The following is a 23,728-nucleotide window of genomic DNA, read 5'->3' as shown; positions in this document are numbered from 1 at the left end:
TATTGTACAAAGAATTTAATGTAAAATACCAACCTTTCCAGACAAGAATTTCTACAGGGTGTGTGGTAATCTTGGAAAATGATGAGAAATAACATGAATTTCTGATCAAGAAACTTCTCTGGGAATTCCATGATTTTATGCAAAAGTTATGGTGGTTAATGAGGCAAGCCGAATAATCAGAGAATTTGGCATATTTCCATTACTGTGTAACTCCCTCAGAGTTCTGCCTCCTTGCTCAGCCCAACAGGACATCATTATGGAGTGTGAGATCCTTAAACCCGACAGCAATGCCTGTAGAAAGGATTAAAATATCATACTGAGTTTGTGATTTCTGTAAATTGGAGGCAGGATGAATAATTGGTCATATTATGATGCATTGATTGCATTAATCTTTTCCCAAAAAACGAAGTCAGTTTTGTTGAAGTGATGTTACTGTCTTTTGAAGGATTATAATTAGATTATCGCTTTACATTACTGGACACTAATTCTTCAGTTAATTCAACAACCCCCTGTGCAGTGTCTGCCAGCATAATGTGCTGTGTTCTACCTATTTAGTTAAGCTGAATAAATTGGCAAGATCTGACCTCAGCCAGGATAGAAGTAAGATTGCTAAAATTTGTTGCTGTGATAAGGCAAAAGAAACTTGTCTGATGTGGAGTGAGTGGTGGCTAGGACTAAGGGAGTACCTTTGATAGGATGAGGTGAAGATTGTTTTGGTGATAAAATGAAGATGAAGCCTTTTGGTGTTAATTAGAGAAGTTAGAGAGTGGAAACGAACTAAATAAACATAACAAGCATTTAAACATAGTGGAGTGCTGGTCAAAGCCATGTGAAATGTCACGAAATGCCTTGCAGTTCAGGCGAAGGGTCTTGGCCCGAAACATCGGCAGCGCTTCTCCCTATAGGTGCTGCCTGACCTGCTGCGCTTCACCAGCATTTTTGTGTGTTGCTTGAATTTCCAGCATCTGCAGATTTCCTCATGTTTGCAGTTCAGGCTGGCTGCTTTGTGCTAATGAGGACCAAGGTAAGCTTGAGGAAAACATCTCATCTTCAGTGTACATGTGCTGCAGCTTCACAGACTCTATAAATTAAGTGATTTCAGATACCCACTTACTGTGTATCAGAACTGTCCAGTTCCATTGTGGGTTATTCACCTGTAATTCATCGGTCTTTCCCCCCCTCTTTTCTGATCTGATGCACATCTCCTCCAGTACAGGTGTGCATTAAACATCTTTTAAATCTCCCTTTGTAATCTCCCTGAAGACTCTCATCAATCCGTCAATCATATGATGTCATCACATCTTATTTAATGATTGAGATACAGCGTGGAAAAGGCCCTGCTGGTCTTCTGAGCTGAGCTGCCCAGCAATCCTCCAATTTAGTCCCAGCCTAGTCGCGGGACAATTTACAAAGACCAGTTACTCTACCAACGGGTAAGTCTGTGGGAGGAAACCCACGTGGTCATGGGAAGAACCTGCAAACTCCTTACAGGCAGCAGCAGGAATTGAACCCTGTCACTGATCCTGTAAAGCGCTGTGCTAACCACTACGCTACTGTGCCACCCTGATCACAATGACAATCCTGACCTCCCCGATTCAGAGCGATTCTTTTATCCTGTTCACCCTGCCCTGGAAAGCTGGTTGCCCTCTCCTTTTCACAAAGGTTTTAAAACCTGAAACATAGACTTTGTTTCTTAGATGCTGCCTGGCCCGTGTTTCTGATTTTGCTTCAGAGTTCTAGCATCTGACTTTTTGACAAATAGTGAAATCAAGTTACCTAATTTTGTGATGAATCCTATTGATACCCCCTTTATTCCCTCTGCAACTAACTTGTTTCACCTTCTGTTTTCAGTGTTTTCAGAGGGAGATTCATGCAGTACCACTTAGTGAGGTCACATTTGCTGGCAAGCCATACCACTCCTCCATATTAGACTGGATGCTTGATACTCTCATTGCCTTTCCTCTCCATTGTCTCTGAATAATAATATTGTGGTGGATGGAGGACCCAGATGTGTGCTTTGTGTCTTACTTTATTTCAGAACTCTGAAGGAGAACTCAAATCTCAGATCACTGCTGCCTTGTGGCTATATCCACTCTTGGGAACGGCTTCGGGAGTAACTCCTGAGGAAAAGGTTTGCAGCTGGAGTTCCTAAGGCCATCCTGCATTGAGTTCAACACTGACTGGCAAAGCCGCTGGTGCCAAAATATGTGGGTCTGTGCCGTTCCTTTGGATTCATCAGCTGTGCGGGGAGGGGGAGCCTTCTGCATGAGCAATAGCTTGCCCTCCGTATTGTGCAGCCCTGGCTTGCGTATCAACCATGGACACAATATCCAAGGTTGACCCTGACCAATGGAGGGCTTCATTTCAAACGCAATTCCATTGGTTTTAAAGTGCTCTTGGAAACACTGAAGGTAAACTGGATTTAACTAAATGTAGGCTTTTCTTTTCTAAAGGTTTCCTCAGGCATACTATTGAACAAAATAGGCAATCATGCCTAATGTAATATTAAGACAGGTGAGTTGAGCTTAAAACATTAGCCTAAAGGAAGCCCATAGATTTAAGGAGGGCACTCAGGTATTTTAGACTAGATAACAGTGATGAACTGCTGGATTAGACGAGGCTGGAATCTTGTTCAGTATGTAGTGTTGCTTCCTGCATCCGGGTAGTAGACCTGACTGTACCCATCCTCTCCTGGTACTAATGGAAGGGATGTAGGCTGAGGTATGTATCAGCACTTGCCAAAGTTACAAAGCTGTACTCTTGCCATACAATTTGTGTAATTGTGCCAATTTATGAAGTGATCTATTGTGTTTCATAAAGAGGAAGCCCAGCAAATGTTGTTCTGATATTCCAGGAGACCTGGGATTTGAGATCAGGTCATTATCGATGGTGCAGACTCTTTGCTACCTTCATGAGTTCTTCAAGCAAGAATCTGAAAGCTAGTTTCTTACCCCACTGGTAGAAATGATAAAATAGTCTGCATACCAAAGTTACAAAGCCAGTGCTATCATAATGCTTACCCAGGTTACGACTGAACAAACTTAGTGATAATCTGATTTTATCCATTAATTTTAAAAATTATTTTATAATCTAGGAAAGCTAATGTCTCCAGTTAATCATTAATGACTGGATACAGTGTATGTTCCATTAGTTCTGTGAAGCGACAGAATTGTATCAGTTGTATGTAGAATGATACAGTGTGGGTTGAACATTCCTGACGGGGGAAATCGGCTTGATTGTTCTCAGGTACAGAACCCAGGGTCTGTTTATACTTGATCCCATCTTCTTGAATTGTTGCCGTTCTGGGTAAAATCTGTGTTATCATTGGGTCTTGTAGTTTCTGACACTGTGAATTTCTTCTGGGTGCCCCTTTTCCGATGGTACGCAGATTGGTTGGTTAAGTGACCACTGCAAATTGCCCCTAGTATGCTGCTAAATAGTAGAAGCTGGGGCATTTATGGCAAAGTAGGGAAATACTCTCACAGCCATCTGGACTATACCTTGTCCCACCCTACCCTACTACTTGTAAAAATGCCATCTCCCTTCTCTCAATTCCTCTGTCTTCACTGCATCTGTTCTCAGGATGAGGCTTTTCATTCTGAAGGAAATGTTGTCCTTTTTCAAAGAAAGGGGCTTCCCTTCCTCCACCATCAATGCTGCCTTCAACCGCATTTCTTCTATTTCACACACATCTACTCTTACCCCATCTTTCTGCCACCCTACCAGGGATAGGGTTCCTCTTGTTCTCACCTACCACTGTACCAGGCTCTGTGTCCAGCACATAATTCTCCGGAACTTCCACCACCTCCAACTGGATCCCACCACCAAATACATCTTTCTCTCCCCCCCACCCCACTTTCCCACTTTCTGCTTTCTGCAGGGATTGCTCCCTATGTGACTCCCTTGTCCATTTGTCCCTCCCTAAGTTCTATACCTGCCCCTACACCTCCTTCCTCGCTGCCATTCAGGGTCCCAAACAGTCCTTCCAGGTGAGGCGACACTTCACCTGTGAGACTGTTGGGGTCGTATACTGTGGTTGGTGCTCCCAGTGTGACCTCCTGTATATTGGTGAGACCAGATGTAGATTGGGAGACTGCTTCGCTGAGCATCTACACTCTATCCACCAGAACAAGTGGGTTCTCCCAGTGGCTGCCCACTGGCTTCCATTCCCATTCCGATATGTCAGTCCATGGCCTCCTCCTACTGTCAAGAAGAAGCCACACTCAGGTCGGAGGAACAACACTATATTCCTTTTGGGTAGTCTCCAACCTGATGGCATGAACATTGATTTCTCAAACTTCCAATAGTGCCTCCCTCTCCCCTATTTCCCATTCCCTTTTCCCTCTCTCATGATATCTTCTTGCCTGCCCAACACCTCCCTCTGGTGCTCTTCCCCTCCCCCTCTTTTTTCATTCGTCCATGGCCTTCTGTCTCTTTCACCAATCAACTTCCTAGCTCTTTGCTTCATCTCCCCTCTCCAAGTTTCACCTATCGCCTGGCGTTCCTCTCTCTGCTTCCCCCACCTTTCACATCTACTCCTCAGCTGTATTTCTCCTGTCCTTCCGAAGACTTTCAACCCAAAATTTTTTTCCACAGACGCTGCCTGGCCTGCTGAGTTCCTCCAGCATTTTGTCTGTGTTGTGGAGAAAATAAGAAATGGGGTGTATATATATGTAAGTGGGTGGTCAATGGCTGGCATTGATTTGGCGGGCTGAAGGGCCTGTTTCTCTGATTTTGAGAGCTGGCATAGAAGTGACAAGTTTGATTCTCCTATGTCATAAAGAAAATGTGAAAGTATTTAAGTTAGCTTGTGAGTATCTTAGGTTGAGCACTTAGCTGTCCAGAAAGAACATAAGGTCAAGTCAGTGTGTGAACAGTATCTGCCAGCTTCTTATGCCATCACAGCATAATTGCAAAGTTAAACCATGGATAACGAGAAATGAATCTTAACTGATATTAAACCTGATACATCTGATGATGATTCCATTGTGTGAGTAGGATTTAGAGGTTTCATAAACTCGTGAGTCACAGAAGTCTATGGAAATCAGTAAGTTTCACAGCATAAGTAGTTTGACTGTTGCAGAAAAACCTCTTTTCTCTGTTGCAATCCACAGAATTAAACCGGTAGCTCCTTACACTGAAATATATTGCCCCTCATCTCGGTGGGTTAACATGCACAATGACATGCATAGATCTTGACGTAACTTTCAAATTCCCCTGAAGTAGGCAAATCTCATTTACAGAAACAAGTAATGAGCTGTCTTCTACAAGAGATCCAGACTGTTAGAAAATGCTCTGTGACGACAGTGTTGCAAAATAAAACTGTTGTGTTTAATGAGGAAGGAGGTGGGGGGTCTCGGCAAATGAAGAGGGGGAGGATCCTTTGAAAGTCAGCTCTATCCCACAGTCACACTGTGCTTCGAGTTTTAACCTGGAAAGCAGCACACGTTTCACGTGTCTTTACTTGAACAGAAATGTTAACTGTTTAGGACTTGGAGCCGAAGAAAAGAAAATGATTGAATTACTTCCATCTGGTTCATATAGTTTTATGAAGAAACTATCTGTTTAAAAGGGCAATGTAGTGAGAGTGTAAGCACATGACAGCTGGTTAACGAGGACGGCTTTAAAAGCACCATACTCATCGGAATACTGCAGGAATGTCTTAGGAATGTGATCACAGGACTAAACATCTAGCAACATGGTGAGTGGATAATCAGACTATGTTAATAGATTCCTTGAGTGTCCTCTGTTGCAGAACAGCTTGGTATTTAAGTAGCACGGATTGTACTTTTCTTCAAAGCTCTCAGTTTTAACTGTCTCTAGTATCATGAATGTTTTACTTCAAATGAGCTAGATAATTTCAGAATATTTTAATACAATTGCATTGATCTGCGTTAAAGGAAATCAACCCAGAAACAGGACAACACTTGTGAGCTGTCCCAGCACATTCTGAGATTGTGTTGGTCATCGACACAAACGATGTATTTCACTGTACGTTTCAGTGAGACCCTGGCAAGCAAAGCTAAAGCTAATCCTAAAAGCAAATCTTGTATTCTGATAGGAAATCCATCACCATTTGGGGCTGATGAATAATTGAAAGCAATGGACGTCAGGAGGGGGGAGGGAAAGCGATAAATTTTCAACATAGTCATTTGGAACACGGAAAACAAAGCGATCATTGAGATCGGCGGTATAGATGCCTCCGAGCCACGTGCTTTCTATGATGTTAGTTCTGATGTATTTTTTAAATAGCAGTCATTGGCATAATAAACTTGATAATGTGTGCAGGAGCATTGTCGGCAGGCAAGTTCGGATTTTTATCAGTGTCATGAGAAACTTCTCTGCAGTTCAAAGATGTGAGATGAAGAACGCAGCTCTGAGTAACCCTCGGATTCTCCCAGAGCTCCAGCAGTCAGTCTGATTAGAATCAGCTGCCTTCTCTCATTCAATGCGGTTTTGCCCGAGGAAAGTCTCTGCTCTGAACGTGAACCTTTTTCTGCAAGGGGGTCAGACAGAATTGACCCCATCAAGGTTTTACTCTTAATAAACTCGGTGGCGGAATGCTGGCCCTGTAATATCACTGCCAGCATTCTGTGAGAAGTAATTGTGCCTGAACACAGAGGGAATTGAAAAAGGCGGGTGAGGCTCCTGCTTGTCATCGTGGCTCAGCTCACCATAGAGCTTGATCAGAAAGCAGATAATTTCCATTTGATCATTTAATCACCAACTCGCAGTATTTGTTTTCGCAGGGTAACAGTGGTGAAACTGCCGTGGTGCACTTGAACCACTCTATCTAACGTTTGCTCAAAGTTCACTCATCACATACTGCTGTTCAAAGGCTAACTTATTCGATACAGTTGCATCAGACAGTTGCTGGGCTGTTGGAAGTAATGTGGGGACACCTTAAAGCAGTATCTAGACTTTTTCAACAGCTGAAATGCTGTAATGTAATCATGCATTCAGCGAAGCTAACATTTTCATTCATTTTAAGGACTTTGTCTTAAAGCACTTAATTGTGGGTTGATAGGGTTAGCAGTAGTGTAGCAGATTAATACTTCTAAATAGCATGAATATTTCAAATGAAATGCAAAGAGTTCTCAATGGGAGGGCTATCAAATTCAAAATGCCTTGTGGCATCTGCAGCTTCTCTATTCAATTGACAGAATGACATATAATTTACTTGGACTCTGCCACTTTTGCTTGCTTGGCATCTACTCCGGACATCTATAACAACGATATGGAACATCGATGTTTATGGAAAAACTCCAAGGAACTTTCCAGTACATGTTTTTCCAATTATCTTGATGCTTAACACTTGTGCTGAGAAAGGAAGATTTTGCTCTATAAATGCATCCATGGGCCTGTAGAACTCTGGTTCATTATTGTGCTCCCCCGTCCTCCAATCCAAACTTTGCATTTTCATACACCCTGTACTTTTTCTTCCAAAAAGGAGGCACCTACCTGGACTGATAGCTGCTGTGCCAGAACCCGATGTAAATTCCTGCAGCACTCAGAGTTAACAAGTTGTCCCACAGATCAACATGAGAGTTGATACTGGATGGGTTGGAGGAATGGTGTGGCCACTTGGTACAAGGTTCCACTCTGGCAGGCTTAGTGAGTCTGCTCCATCACAAGGGCCTGGCAGCAACTGCTCCACAGGTTGGTGGACTGTACGAATTTCTTGTCTTCTTTCTTTGAATGTCTCCCCCTCTCTGTTTTGCTACACATCTCTGTCCAGCCCAGAGATATCCTTAGGATAACAAGCTCAACTGGCAGAGGGGAGCAGTGGCTTTCATCACATCCAGCAGATCCATATATAACTATGAAAATGGACAAGGGAGAGCCAGTGGATGTAGTGTACCTGGACTTCCAGAAAGCTTTTGATAAAGTCCCACATAGGAGATTAGTGGGCAAAATTAGGGCACATGGTATTGGGGGCAGAGTACTGACATGGATTGAAAATTGGCTGGCTGACAGGAAACAAAGAGTAGTGATTAACGGGTCCCTTTCGGAATGGCAGGCTGTGACCAGTGAGGTACCGCAAGGTTCGGTGCTGGGACCGCAGCTGTTTACAATATACTTTAATGATTTAGATGAAGGGATTAAAAGTGACATTAGCAAATTTGCTGATGACACAAAACTGGGTGGCTGTGTGAAATGTCGGGAGGATGTTATGAGAATGCAGGGTGACTTGGACAGGTTGGGTGAGTGGGCAAATGTATGGCAGATGCAGTTTAATGTGGTTAAATGTGAGGTTATCCACTTTGGTGGCGAACAGGAAGGCAGATTACTATCTAAATGGAGTCAAGTTAGGAAAAGGGGAAGTACAACGAGATCTAGGTGTTCTTGTACATCAGTCAATGAAAGCAAGCATGCAGGTACAGCAGGCAGTGAAGAAAGCTAATGGCATGCTGGCTTTTATAACGAGGAATTGAGTATAGGAGTAAAGAGGTCCTTCTGCAGCTGTACAGGGCCCTGGTGAGACCCCACCTGGAGTATTGTGTGCAGTTTTGGTCTCCAAATTTGAGGAAGGACATTCTTGCTATTGAGGGAGTGCAGCGTAGGTTCACAAAGTTAATTCCTGGAATGGCGGGACTGTCATATGTTGAAAGATTGGAGCGACTGGGCTTGTATACACTGGAATTTAGAAGGATGAGAGGGGATCTGATTGAAACATATAAGATTATTAAGGGATTGGACACACTGGAGGCAGGAAGCATGTTCCCGCTGATGGGTGAGTCCGGAACTAAAGGCCACAGTTTAAGAATACGGGGTAGGCCATTTAGAACAGAGATGCGGAAAAACTTTTTCACCCAGAGAGTGGTGGATGTGTGGAATGCTCTGCCCCAGAAGGCAGTGGAGGCCAAGTCTCTGAATGCATTCAAGAGAGAGTTAGATAGAGCTCTTATAGATAGTGGGGTCAGGGGATATGGGGAGAGGGCAGGAATGGGGTACTGATTGTGTATGATCAGCCATGATCACAGTGAATGGTGGTGCTGGCTAGAAGGGCCGAATGGCCTACTCCTGCATCTACTGTCTATTGTCATATGGTCTGATGGTACATGGAGCAGGTACCGTCGGTCCCCTTCCATATCCTGTATTTGCTGTGCTGCCCGGGGTATCACCCTGGGCCCATACCTTCACACCACTCACTGCTGTCCTCTAAGGCAATCCTCACAGGCAGCTTGGCTGCACTGGACAATACCTTAACATTTCACAGGACAGCAGCACTGTCAGTGATGCATCTCTTGGTGTAATATTCCTGCAATACCCCATTCTTGCTCTGATTCCAACACTGCTCACATTCCTGGGAAAGCATCCCGTGCACCAAGCAAAGTGCCAGTGTGAGGCATTCATTACTGTTCTCAGGACTTTTCAACTAATCTATATCAGCCATTTTACATACAGCAGGATCCCATATGCTGTGCAGAGGTAAACCATCAAATAATCCATATTGATGGTATTGATTAAGGGATAGATATTACGTTTGGTAAAGGGGCCACAACAGGTTAGTGTTACATCTTATCTAGGATGCAACTTTGACTGTGCAACACTCAGTAATGTATTGGATCGACACTGTGTAGAGCCTAATGACAAGCTATCAGTTAATTTGTTTGACATACCTTGATGCTGTGTGCTGAGGAGGAATAAAATCCCAAATGACAAGAATTATTCAACTTGATAAACCTTTCACTTTAGAAAGTAAAATGGAAAACTGTTTATTCGACCACAAGAATTTCTGGTTGTTCAGCAGCTTTTTAGACAACCAAAGCACTTTAGAGCTAATTATCTTTGAAGTCTTGTCAATTTCATTTGCATTTAGAAAGTCCCGTAAATCTGATAACAAGCAGACAAACTGGTTTAGTGATGCTGATGGAGGTATAATATGAGATCTTTTATATCACCTTATATGGTAGGACTTGCCTCAGTTTAACATCTCACGTAAACGACAGTACCTGCATCAGTGCTGTAATCCTTTGATTTCAGTGCTCAAGTCACTAGGGTTGGACTTGTGCCCAGAGTTTCCTGAGAGGAAGGAGTGCTGCTGGCTGGGCTACGGATGATGCACATCTGCTCATGGACAAGCAGCGACAGGGTAATTGAAAACTCGGAGCCAAAGTCTGATCTACTGTGTGAGTTGCAGAATGAATTAGTTTTACACCTTGTTATCAGTGGAAGGTTGCATTGGAGTAGGTGATAGCTGAAGAACTAAAGCTGATTATGACCAGAATTGTATTCCAACTTGTTTTTTTTTGACAATCCTGTTTTTGGTCAGTTGTTCTATAACATCCTGAGAATTCACCTAGCTGTTCATAAACTTCACTTTGAACCTTTAACGATGTTACAAGTTGGCTGACTTTTTGCGGAGATTGTCCAACAACCAAGCTCCAGACTTTCGGATATCTCTGCTGTATACAATCAGTGCAAATTATTTTGCTGGCTTTGCCTTTCATCAGTCAGGAAAAGAAATATCCTTAAGTAATCTGATCTTTCCTGAATGGGTCTAGCCTGATGCTCATGAGCCGTCCGATCTATTTCAGGCACTTTTACCAGTCTGAACTATGGTATTGTGAAGCAAGATGTATGAAAAGGCAGTAGGAAATCTGGAGTCTATTTACTTTTCACGATGAAGTATTGCAGAAAGTGTATATTTATCTTAATTCAGTTGGATTTTGCACTTCTCCCGTTAATTTAACCCTGCCGAAGATTAAAAACAAAACTCATTCACTTTAGGAAGCCGGTGACTTTGACAGAACTGCTTGAAGAAATAGCAATTCTTTGGGGTTTCAATACGTTGAGGCTTATTGAAGCTACAGCTGCCTTTCAACAGTTGAACCTTTAAACATTCCACATTTAGATTGATCGTGGCAAATTGACCTGGAGAATAAAAGCCTAGAGGATCCAAGGGAAAGTGACAGGGTGAATCACACAAATATGCTCAATCGGAGAAAATAAAGTTCGATGGTCAATTGGAGATCTATTGAGTGGAGGGATGGGTGCAATCTAGATCCAAAGGTCTGATTTCTGGGTCTCTTGCCTCTTATGATTTATATAAAAGGAGGGATTGTGATTAATGAGGTTACCAGTGATACAGAAATTAGAATATCTCAGATACAGGGAGATATCAGTGGATTAAGTGGGCTCAAATGTGGGAAATAGAATTCAATCTGGGAAAAGTGGATAATCCATTTAGGAAGGGCAAACAAGGCAAATTAATGCATGATGAATGAGTGGATACTATAAATTGTAGAGGAACAGAGGTAACACACAAATTAGCAGCAAAAGGTCATATTCGAAGTTCAAAGTAAATTTATTATCAAAGTCAATATGTCACCATAGACAACCCTAAGGTTTATTTTCTTGCAGACGCACTCAATAAATCTGTAATTGAATAACAACCATAGTGGAATCAATGAAAGTGCACCAACAAGTGCATCAACCAATGTGTAAGAGATAGCAAACTGTACAAATATAAAAAGAAAGAGATCATAATAATTAATCAAGCAATCAATTAATTAATTAATATTGAGAAGATGAAATGAAGAGTCCTTGAAATTAAGTCCATATGTTGTGGCAGTATTTCAGCGATGGGGCAAGTGAAGTTAAGTGAAGTTTATCCCCTCTGGTGCATGTGCCTGACGATTGAGGGGTAATAACTGTTCCTGAATCTGCTGGTGAGAGTCCTGAGGCTCCTGTACCACCTTCCTGTTGGCAGCAGCGAGAAGACAGCATGTCCTAAGTGGTGGGGTCCCTTATAATGGATGCTGCTTTTCTGTGACAATGCTTCATGTAGATATGCTCAGTGGTGGGGAGGGTATTATGTGTGATTCCTCTTGAGCCTGCACCACCATTACTGAGATTGTGGATGATCAGATTGTAGCCCCCATTCCACATTTCCAGACTTTTACCCCTGTGCTCATCAAGGTTCTATCTAGATCTACTGTAAAACTATTCAGACCCTGCCACCATAGAGCTTCAATCTGGAGTGTTCTGGACAGTAGGAAGTGCAACTACTGAAACTCCAGCAGTCTGTGTTCACTACTTGCTTCTGCGCTTTCTATAGGGAGATTTCCATATTCTCCATGTCATTTTCCTCTGGGCGTTCCAGTTTTTCTTCCTCACATCCCAAAGATGTGTGAACTGGTAGGTTAATTGCCCACTGTGAATTATCACTGATGTCCAGGTGTGTGGATGAATCGGGGGGGTAAGTTAATGTGGGGTCACTGCAAATAGGCACATAATGGCCAGCATGTTCTTGGAGGGCCAAAGGGCCTGTTTCCATGTTGTATGATTCTCTGCCTTATTTATGTCTCAATAAGTGACCTATTATTTCTAACTCTTAATTTCCCAGTAAGAGGAAACTCCTTCTTGACACCCACATTGTTAGAACCCCTCAGGAGTATGTATACTTTGATCAAGTTTCCTCCCACTCTAAATACCAGTTCATATAAGCTTATCATGTCTAACCTTTTCACACAAGCAACTCTTTCATTCCTGTTATTAGTCTTGTAAGTATTCTTTGAACTCCCTCCCAAGCATAACTATCCTTCCTTCAGTAAGAGGACAAGAGCTGTGCACTATGGTCCAGATCTTGTCTCACCATTGCCTTGTATAAATGGAACCTAAACCTCCTTATTTTTGTTTCTAATATGCCTTGCCTAAGGTGTTCTATCAGCTTTTCTGATAATTTGCTGTACCTGCAAATGAGTATTTAGTCGTTTAGGTACTGGGACACACAAACCCGTATGTCTCAGAGCTTCCTATTCCTCTGACACTTTTGCCAGGAAAAGATGCATCAAAGTCTCCTACGCGTTTTCCTGTGAGCCTGCCAACTTGCAAGCCATGCCAATGTCTTGTATCATATTAATTGGTGAAAGAATTAAAGGAATTGTAGAACTTCCTTTTTCATCCAAAGAATATTTGGAATCTTGAACACACAGCCTGAAAGGAGGCATGAGTTATCATGCCATCCAGAAAATGTCTGGAGGAGCACTTGGAAGAACTGTAATCAATGAAGTTACACATTCAGAGCTAAGAAGTGGGATTAAGCTAAGGTTAAACAGAGAAACATACTGGGATCTGGAGCAAAAGAAAACTAACTGCTGAAGGAACTTAGCAGATCAAGTAGCATCTGTTGAGGAAGATGAGCAGTTGTTGCTTTGGTCTGTGACCTTTCATCTCAACCTGGACATGGACACAGATGCTGCCTGGCCCGCTGCTTTCCTCTAGCTGTTCTTCTTCAGCTAGATAGATCCATTTGTCAGGCATGGGTCTGATGAACTGAGTGACCTCTGTATGCTGGCTAACTTCAATAATTCTCTGATTTGCTGTCATATGCTAGTGAATTAGCAAGATTGATGTTTGCCTTTTTGTCCAAAAATTTGTTGTTTATTAATGAAGTACTCCACAGTCTAAATAAATTATGTACAGCCTATGTCTCAGGATTTAAATCACTGGGTCTTCTATAATAATTTTTTTTTACCCAATTCCTTTCCCACTTTTACGATGTTATTCTACAAGGTACATATTGCAGCCACAAGTTATTGCCTCATCCAAATAATCATTCAGCTGTGAGCCCGGGTTGTGCAAGCTATGGCATCAATGGAGGGACCATCAATGCATCAGTGTCTTTCTTCTTCTGATATCCATTCTCAGGAATACAAGGAGTGAAGACAACCCCATCCATTTTAGGTTGTGCTTCCCGAAAAGAACTTGGCAATCCTATTCCCCTCCCCCCCCCCCCCCCCATGAGATTGCGCTAGCCCTTGCTTAGACTATTTTCTTTAGCTCCTCAACCTACAATCAGTAAAGAATATCAATCCCCTAGTATTTGACATTTCTTCAATAAACAAGTTCATTTTGTCCTAATCTGTGCCAAGTTTAAATTATTGACATGATAAGTATTCTAAACAAACACAATGTATTTTAAGCTTTAAGGATTCCTCACAGTGCTTTCTAGACACAGTCCCGCCTCCTTCCTTTGATTTGGATAATCAGCCTAAAATACCACAAAGAACTGAATTGACATGTTTTGACATGATAGTTAAAACTGAATAGAGTGCACATGTATCATTATCATACCACAGTATCATTAAGAAATATTGGGTGATTTATACCTAACTAATCCAGCTGTATTCAGCATACGCATACCAAGCTTATTTTTTACATTAACTGCAAAATTCATTACAAACCTAGATGCTTTATATAATCTTAGAAATCGGCCTTCTTCTCACTAAACCATCCCTTGACTCTTTACATGCAAATTACTGCCCCTTTCCAATTTAATTTCTTAAAGCTTTTAACATGATAGAGCTTCCATGCCAGTTTCTCCAGAAGGTGTGCACATTCAGCTTAGATACAGAGTTGGAACAGATCTAATCAAAGCTACCAGTAATATGCTGCTTGTTCTGGACAAACTGGGTTTCCTTTGCAAGATCCTGACTAAGAATTTCTACAAAGGTCTTGCCTCCTGTATGACCATTTCTGTAGTCGGCCCACAATCAAAGTGCTTATCAGCCAATTGCACAGTGCCTATTTAAGATGATAAGAATACAGGAATCAGGAGGTGGGAATAGTCTTTAGCCATTCATTAAAATGATGACAGATGTGACTTGTTTGCTTTATTTCCACTTGCCAGATCCACATTGTCCTTGATTTCACTTCATTCTTTAAAAAAACTGCTTTGCACATACCGTACTTAATAACTCAATATTTGTAGCTCCTAACCGCTGAGGAATTGAAATACCTCTTCTCAGTCATCTCTATTTGAGGAAACGTACATTTAGAGTGAGTATAGACATGATTGGTTAAGCCTGTTTCTTTGATGTACAACTATGATTTATTATGATTCCCAATGGTGTCCACCCTCTGAGATCTTTAAAAACTTTATATCTTTGTAAGATCACTTCTTGTTGTTCTAAACAGCAGAAGATCATCTTACTTTGTTCTATCTTTGCTCATATTAAGTTCTCATTGCAGGCATCATTCTAATAAAATGAAAACCACAACTATGTTCCTCATGATAATTATAAAGAAATGTTAGCAAAATATAGGGAGCACACAAGGATAGGGGGAAGTAGAAAGCATTTATCAATAATTTAAAACACATGAGATGTTTCAAAACATTGAAATAAGGACATAAAAATGCTGGAAGCGCTTAGTGATTATGTGGGTTAGACAAGTTCTGTGCAAAGTTACTTCAGATCAAAAGCCCACTATCATTTTATCACCCAAGATCTGTTTCTCTTTCCACAGATGCTGCCTTGTTGACAACATTTTCTGTTTATATTCCAGATTTCCAACACCTTCAGTTTTTCAATTTTTCAGTTAAGGTTTGTTGCCTTCATAAAATTCTTAGATTTCTGTGCCATCATTCTACACAAAGAAAATCTTTCCAATACATTCCTTTGACTGCCTGCTATTTGGTTTATGCTGAAGCAATGTTCCAGCTCCACTCTTGACACGATTTAAGTATTGTTTTAGGAAAGCCTTTGGGAGTGCCACTTTCCCTTGTCTTTCCATTAGTGTTTCTTGAATGTAGGCTCTTAGCCTTCTTAGTAGGCCCATGTTCAATTGGTTTTCAAGGGAAATGTTCCTCTGCCAGGATAGCAAGAGTTTTACATTGATGTCTTTGTGGAGGTCCTTCTATGATGAGTGTTTTATAACTGAGTTTGACTTGTACTATTAGGGCTGAGTTGTTTACTGGAAAGCTTACAGGAGAGTGGCTATAATTTGTCCCACTTGGACTGCTCGACTTTCACGTTTGGTATCTGCCCTTGAGTTGTGCTGTTTCCTCCAGTTTATAATATATAATTTCAAGAAATACATACAAAAATCAGTATATGTTAATTAGTCAATGATTTAATTTTCTTGATGAGAGATCTAATGCAAACAATTTGTTCCATATTCTGTATTCCTTTCTTCATATTGTAGAGGGATAATGCAAGAATGGTGGCCTTGATAAGATCAAGTTGAAGCTGCCAGATATTTGATTACAAAACAGTTTTCTAGCAAAGGAATTCAATAATTACAAATCCCTTAAGGTTTCTTAAAAATTCTGAGATATAATCTATAATACCAAGATCATAACTGGCTTGTGCATCGGAAATTAGTTTGCTTAATAAAACATTAATCTTGGGCTTGGACATGATGTAATTAACTTTTCATAACATCTGAGATTTTTACTGTTTTCTAATATCACAATCTTATGTGGTCACTGTAATGAGAACATAATAACTACTGGGTCCTTCTGGAACAGAACTAAATGCGATCATATTTGTACAAAAATTTCTATTTCTTGCTAACTTGGCTTGTTAATTTTCACCCCTTTTTTTTGCATTTGCACCCTCTTTCTAGGTTCTATCTCTTCGATAGGAGATATTCCTTTGCTCCATACTCCTACACCTTGGCAAAATATCAATTGAACACACTAGATATTGGCATTTTGTTTCATTTTTGAAGCAAATTGTGGAAGTTATAGCCATTGTACAGATCCAGTATACAAAAACTAGTTTGCTTATTTGATCTGCACTATGAGCATTACTTCTAAATTTATCAGTGCACTTCCCTCCATCTACAGGCCCAGTCTTGCTGGTATTCCTTTCTCACCACACCAGTGTACTGACACTTAATAGCCCACAATGCAATCATCTTTCCAGGTGCCTTATTGGTCTCCTTTCTGCCTTGACCTCGCTAACCAGTTCAAAGCATACATTACATGCACCTACAGAAATTTGATCTTGATAACTATCTATCTATATACTACTAAAACTCTCAAGCTCTGTTTGTCTGTTTGTGACCTCCAGTTAGCACAAACGGTGCATTAGAGCGGCATTATTTCTGGTAAATCGACTTAAAATGCGCTAACTTACAGAATGCAGGCAAAGTTCAGGGTTATATATTTGTATAAAATTGCTCACTTGCCAAAATCAACAGCCCCGCTTTCACCTGAGAGCAGATGTCAGCCATGATGGAAACCTTGACACAACACCACGATGCATGCGCACGGCCAGCCTCAGAAGCGACTCACGATGCTCACAACAGCGACACCAACCACAGCAAAAGGGCAGGGCAGCTCTATTTCGAGCGGTCACATTCTGCTAATCACCATCAGCATGTGCAGGATTGGGACAGACCTCACTGCCACCCATCAATAAGAGATAATTAAATCTTATTTTAATGACGTACTTCGAGACACCCATCAAACCCTTTGCTGCTGTCAAAGGACAGCGGTGACTATATCACCATTTAGGGGAGCACCAACCACATCATCAAGAATAATCAGCATCCTGGAGGCTTTGGTGTTACTGCATCGTATCTTCTAACAAGCATTAGGGTAAAAAAGATGTGGTCAGCCTAATTATGCTGTGTGGAAAGGGAAGGGGGATATTATGGTCAAGAGATGATGCCAAATGTCATCGGGAAGTGGCAAGGAGAGGAAGAGAACAAGAATCAGATGAGGCCAGGGCTGCACGTCTCCAGGATCAGAGACAAAGAACAAACAGCAGAAGAGATGAAGAGACGGTGGATGAAAGGGCTGCACGTTTCCAGAATGATAAAAACAGGCACAGAAGGAGGAGAGAGGAAGAGACAAAGGAGCTGAGAAATGCACGTCTCCAGGATCAGAGACAAATAACAAACAGCAGAAAACTTGAAGAGACGGCGGATGAAAGGACTGCACGTCTCCAGAATGACAATGAGAGGCACAAGGGTGGCAGATCAACCAGAAATGTTGCCATCAGAAGTGTCCTTCGTTAAACGAGGAGGAACTATATTTGCCTTGCTATGCGTCTTTCTTCTTTAATAAACTGAGTTTTTCTTCTTTAATTTCCAAAGTACATCACATCAGACTGCACTACCTTTCTCTCAAAGGGTTCCCCAACGGGTTACCCGGTTGTTCTAATATCATTACACTAGCATTACTAACACCAGAGAAAACTTTAAGCAACTTAAAAGTTCTCTCAAATGGTGGCCAATGTATTCTAATTAATGCATTCAACACATATATAACCATATATAACAATTACAGCACCGAAATGGGCCATCTTGGCCCTTCTAGTCCATGCCGAATGCTTACTCTCACCTAGTCCCACCAACCTGCACTCAGCCCATAACCTTCCATTCCTTTCCTGTCCATATACCAATCCAATTTTACTTTAAATGACAATACTGAACCTGCGTCTACCACTTCTACTGAGAGCTCGTTCCACACAGCTACCACTCTCTGAGTAAAGAAGTTCCCCCTCGAGTTACCCATAAACTTTTGCCCCTTAACTCTCAAATCATGTCCTCTTGTTTGAATCTCCCCTACTCTCAACGGAAAAAGCCTATCCACGTCAACTCTTATCTATCATATTAATATTTACAAATGTCCAAAGCAAATGGTTTAGTTAAATATTGACAACTAGTGAAGTAAACTTAAGCATGCCTAAATTGACTCAAGATATTTGCTTCATTTGCCCTTCACTTCCAAGTTGTAATATGTCTTGGTTAGACCAGGATTTCACAGTTAGGTTGCCTTTTATTGTTCTCTATCCAAAATTGTGATTTGATACCAACTATCCAGCCAGCACATCCTGGGGCTATTTCATGCTATTGTACTCTAATTTGTCAGATTAATTGGTTAGTGAATGTCATTTTGATCTAACAACAAAAACATTTTTTTTGCTGATAACTTGGAAGACAGTAGCTTTTGATCACAAGCCTTTAACATACTGAGCAGAAGGCAACAATATTTACACTTGACAATTACAAAATAGTGAATAGACAGGGCTTTAATAAAGATCAGCATATTTTGTTTAGCCTTCAATTTGCTTTTAAATTCATCCTTTTTACCCAAAAATAAAAGTAGTAGCAGCAGTGTTTCCCTTCTTTCTAAGGTGTAGTTTTTCTGGCACTGCTGTTATCGAGAAGTTTTTTAAAGCCATCACCGTTGAGCTTAAAGTTGTCTTCATATAACATCTAAAACATTCAGGAGAATGAGGGATGACCTCATTGAAACCTATCGAATGGTGGAAGGCCTTGACAGAGTGGATGTGGAGAGGATGTTTCCTATGGTGGTCTGGTCTAAGGCCAGGAGACACAGCCTCAGAGTAGAGGGGCGTCCTTTCAGAATGGCGATGAGGAATTTCTTAAACCAGAGAGTGGTGAGTCTGTGGAATTCTTTGTCACAGGGAGCTGTAGAAGCCAAGTCTTTATGTACATTTATGGCAGAGGTTGATAGATTATTGATTGGTCAGGGTGTGAAGGGATATAGGGAGAAGGCTGGAGATTGGGGCTGAGAGGAAAACTGAATCAGCCGTGATGAAATGGTGGAGCAGGCTCAAAGAGCCAAATGGCCTAATTCTGCACTTACATCTTATTATAGCCTTATAAAGGAAATCTTCCCCATGACTGGTACATAGACCTATGGAATATCGGCAGTTGTACCTTTCTCAACACGATGAAAGAATATTAGCACTTTCTATCCATATATTGCAGCCTATTCTGGAGTCCTCCCCCTTCTTCACCCTTTTTTTTCCAGACCTGAAGAAGGGACTGGGCCTGAAACATCGACGGCTTATTCATTTGCATAGATGCTGCCTGACCTGCTGAGCAACTCCAGCATTTTCTGTGTGATATTCAGATAATAAGGCAGAAAAGGGAAAAAGAACTCCTTTAGTGACAGAGAGTATGAGCACTCATTGCTTTCGGATGGCGTTACAAGCATGGACAATCATGTCGCGAAGGCACACAGTGACTTCCTGATCTTGCACAGGCAGAAAAATGAATTCACCTAGAGGATTGAATACAACGTGTTATGTGTAGCTCTTTCCCCAGTCCTCATTCCAATTAATGTGGCTCCCTGCAGGAGGCACAGAACAAAAGAAATTTCATATTGTGTGAATTTCTTGAAGCTCCATGGTCTCAGATTTTTGTTACTTTATTTGGTCTGTCCGTACTGGAAGGTTAATTAAAACATGGCAATAAAACTGCTGTATGATATACTATCATACTGTGGCAGGACGCTTTGTGCAGTTATGCTGTGTGTCACAGTGACTCACTTGAATGCCAAAGATTATACAGTTGCTTGGCAAAATTTCCAAATTCTTTTTGCAATTTGCTATCAGCTTTTTAAGCATAAACAAAGTTGATATAATAATTTGGCCAAAATAGTTTTGAAGTGACTTTCTCCTGTAGTTATGTTTAGACGGCCTTGATATAGCATAAAGATTTGCAGTGTAAATGTGGAAGATGGTTAGAAGGTGATAAAACATGGGAGGGTATTAAGCCATTTCATGTTTAGATTGTTTTTAGCTCTTAAGTGGTTTTGACATGGACTGGATGGGCCGAAGGGCCTGTTGGATGTTTAAATGGTTTTGGATGGATGAGAGGGGCCAAAGGGCCTGCTACTTTGCTGTACTTCTCTATGACTCTAAACAATGTCTGTCCGTCTAATACAAATTGCAGGAGAAGGATAGACAGTTTTTGGTAATGAAATGAGAAGTATCATGGTGCAATGGAGGACAAAAAAGCATTCAAATTGTACCTCAGTTATTTCTGATATAAAACTTTGCAACTCATCACATTAAACTCAATCAGTTCTGTGCGTGATTCTGTTCAGGAATTTGCATTTCTTTCAGCTTTGTGATTTGTCCGCTTCGAGATGTATCAACGCGTAGTGAGTCATTTGTGTTTATTCTGCGGGGTTTGATGCCCAGTTACATTCTCTGCAACTGCTTACAGTGGATCTTATTGCACCGTCAAATGCTTGAGGATTACTGAGCTTTTCTTCATTTTTCTTGAGGTAATAAAAGGAAGTTATTATGTTTCTTTCTGGGGGATATAAAGATAATTCTTGTACCGTATTTTCAAGGGGAATGAGCAGACACTGAGTATCAATTTGCAACCTCTGCTGATTTCTTAGATTCTTTAAGATATTTAATAGGGCTGTTGAGTATCCCCCTCACTGAATCCACGTGCAGTCTACATTGCTGGATTCTGGGGTGCAGAGTGCAAGCGAGTAAGCTTCTCCACCTCCAGCCTGGTTGTGTTGGCATGGGTAGACTGTGGGTGTGATTTGGGGGTGGGGGGGGGGGTATGTGAAACCATGCCAGTCCTCTCCATCCCATTACTTAATAAAATAACAAGAGTATCACTTCTTTATTCACATGTTATGGAAAACATCTCCAGTTTCTAACTTGATCTGTGCTGTAAATCATCACATTAGATGGCTGTGCCTTTTCAGAATCTGGCTTAATATCTCTGGCATATGTTGTGAAATCTGTTAACTTTATGGCAGCAGAACAATGCAAAAATTATAAATATAGAAAAAAATGAATTATTGGAAGTGTGTGTGTGTGTGCTGTTCCTGAATCGCTGAGTGTGTGCCTTCAGGCTTCTGCACCTCCTTCCTGACGGTAACAATGAAAAGAGGGAATGGGCTTGGGTAGTGGGGGTCCTTAATAATGGAAGCTGCTCTTCTGAGGCACCACTGCTTATATTATATCTTGATAATATACTCCTTTTCAGTAATATAGTGCTGTTGGTATCCTATCCTGCACCATTCCACTGATTCATCACCCTTGCTCTACTTTACATATACAGTGCATTCCAGATAATTAGTCCATCGGTAATTTGGGGCACCTGCTTACTTGGGACAACTCTTAAAGAACAAAAGCAAATCAAGAAAATAGATGATATTCCCTTCATTTATTTGGGACAGTATGACACTTAATTGGAACAGGAGACACTTGCTGAACAATTTCTGGCTAGCATCAGTTGCATTCACTTGTGTGGATGTCAGACACTATATGGTGCTTAGAGTGAACAGTTTGTAAATAGCATCGTTAATAGTTTCTGGACACCCCACACATGGCATTGTACAATGGATAAATTCCTCTGAGAAGTCGTCACAACTGGGGTCTTCCTTGATTGCAGTGGCTTTTTGTGTGCCTTACCACTCTCCACAGAGCGTTGCAAAAACATGTTCTTGGCCATTGGATCTCATCTGCCTAGTCCACTGGAGCTGACTTCACATGTCAGGACCCACATTTCCCTTTCACCAAGGTATGAGACATGTCAGAGCAGCATACTGGGGTGAGCCTGCTGTCACGTGTAAGGAACTACTTGGAGCCACAGGTGAGAGTTGAGTGTCTGGTGGGGACCAAAGATGAGTGAGCTACCCCAGCATAGACATGATAAGCCCCTTTACAGGAGGTGCTACCCCTTCTTGGATACCCCAGATGGATTCCTCTGTTGATAACTATTAGAAACTAGTACATAGTTTTATAGGACTGTAGTAGCATTGGTAGTGTCCTAAATTTTCCTTCATTTCATTTAAGTACAGAATTTGTTACTCAGTTAAACAGTAGTTTGTCTTTTTTTTAAATTTTTTAAAACTATTTCCATAAAGCTTGGGCTATTGGGGTTAACCATGTAATTGGACCAAAATGTACTGGTTGTGATGAGTCCCAATTAACTGGAATCCATTGTATTGCTTCTGTAAGTTCCAAAGTCCAATAACTTCCCAGTTAAATTTTATGTTCCTCAGACTGCAGCCTCCTATACATCTTTTCTCTTCCCCATCACCTGCAGCAGTTCCTCCATCCACCTCTTTCCCTCTCTCTCCTGTATGACTTTCCAAAAAGCCATCTTGTTTATTGAGTGTTGGCATAATGTCAATCTTTCTTCTGCTTTTATACTAATGGATACTTTATAATGAGCTGTAAAGCATAAAATTAGATTACATTTTCAGAATCTCACAGGAGCAGCAAATATGCATCTCTTAAACATGTTTCATACAGCTATAACATAATGCATCTGTGTCCTTCTACTCTGTAATTAAGTTAAGTGCTTATGCTTAGATTTTTGCATATGATGCCCCTGTAATGTGGTGTGGATTGTACATCTGCAAAAAGTTTTAGACTATATTTAAAACTAATTTGAACCATGGTTGTACTTCAAAGCTCCCACATCATCAGGAGCCTCTGGCATGTAAGATGGAATTTACTTCAGAAAGGAAGAATATTTTGTCAAATTGTGGGGTTTTGCATGACATAATTTAGATTAAAATCTCAGCATTAGCAAGGAATGTTATAACACCTCAAAATGTTGACCACTTTTTTTTTTACTCCTTTTTGATATTTTTCCTTTTGCTTCTACTAACATGAGAATAGTGTAAGCCTGGTAATGCAGGCAGCACCAAGAATCCCATGGGAGGCTTGACCACACAAGTTAGACATGACCACCAAAACGAAATCTGCGTACACACAGTTTTCAGGCAAGGGTTTCTATGTTTAAAACTCCAGCGGAGAGATTCATCCTTTCTCATAGTTACTATGCGCACACAGGTGTGCACGAGTATTGACTACTGGTTGGAGCACCTCCAAATACCAATCTCTTTTAAAGTCACTGAAATGACTGTGTGGAGATGAGTACAACCAGCTACCTATGATCTCAGATACATTTACTCCTGGTGATCAAAGGGTTTTCTTTGCCATGTCAGGTCCCCACCCCGTACACCACCCTAACCCCAGCCTCCACTTGCCCCTTCACTGCGAAATCTTCTGTCGCAGGAGTTAACAGTTCAGAGTAAGCAGAGTAAGAGAAATTTTACAAACAGAAGGAGGCCATTTCAGTTCGGAGTCTGTGCTGGTCCATTGCCCAACGACCTCATCTCTTGATTGAATTAAGTGAAATTTCTGACTGAGACATCTTTTACCATCATGCTGAGGAAGTTAATGATATG

At 41.2% G+C, this 23,728-nt stretch overlaps 1 protein-coding gene across 4 annotated transcripts in view; it reads left to right on the top strand.

Annotated features, from left to right (window-relative positions):
- dennd2b (DENN domain containing 2B) overlaps positions 1-23,728 on the top strand; it is a 439,983-nt gene that overhangs the window by 118,493 nt on the left and 297,762 nt on the right. Inside the window, exon 1 of one of the 4 annotated variants that reach the window (XM_059975846.1) lies at positions 5,446-5,701. The exons of the other annotated variants lie outside the window; for them this stretch is intronic. The gene's annotated coding sequence lies outside the window, so the exon portion shown is untranslated. Of the gene's footprint in view, positions 1-5,445; positions 5,702-23,728 lie in introns of those variants that run through there. 4 annotated transcript variants of the gene reach the window in all.

The sequence above is a fragment of the Hypanus sabinus genome, chromosome 7, assembly GCF_030144855.1.
Source record: "Hypanus sabinus isolate sHypSab1 chromosome 7, sHypSab1.hap1, whole genome shotgun sequence".
NCBI classification, from domain to species: Eukaryota; Metazoa; Chordata; class Chondrichthyes; order Myliobatiformes; family Dasyatidae; genus Hypanus; species Hypanus sabinus.
Note: the sequence above shows the minus strand (reverse complement) of the source record. Positions and strands in the feature narration are given on the sequence as shown.